This window comes from Penaeus monodon, chromosome 22 (assembly GCF_015228065.2).
Source record: "Penaeus monodon isolate SGIC_2016 chromosome 22, NSTDA_Pmon_1, whole genome shotgun sequence".
Classification (NCBI taxonomy): domain Eukaryota; kingdom Metazoa; phylum Arthropoda; class Malacostraca; order Decapoda; family Penaeidae; genus Penaeus; species Penaeus monodon.
In genome coordinates, this window is record NC_051407.1 from 1,509,079 (window position 1) to 1,509,605 (window position 527).

Sequence of the window (527 nt, forward strand, 5' to 3'; positions counted from 1 at the left end):
CACATACACAAAAGGCCAGAGCAAAATTTAATGAATGAGTGGAGTTCATTATTTTTATAGTATGTTAGTTGCCAGACCAGTGTTGTATCATTTTTATTAAGTCAAGTTGATGGGCAAATATTTTGAAAATGTTAGTCACTGAAAGATTTTTTTTTGGAAAACTTACAGCCAATACTTACAAGCACGTATGTACAGTTAAGTGGATTTTTTTCTTTGTATTTATGTTGTGATAGTTGGTACACTAATACTGATATTTAGCAATGATAAGCACCAATGACACTACAAATAGGAAAGATTATAAAGTGGTATGCCAAAAAAATAAAAAGACTTTTGCATTGTCAGAAGTTATTTATATCTGCTTCTATCAGTGTTTGTAGAAGATAACAATAAAAGCAAGATATGAAGAAAATGCTTTTTATCAACACTACATGCCTACCTGGAATAGCTGCTATATTCCACTGACCTTAAGTAGACAATGATTCTGATTATTTTGTGGGAGAGGATAAGAAATATCAGTAATATAAACA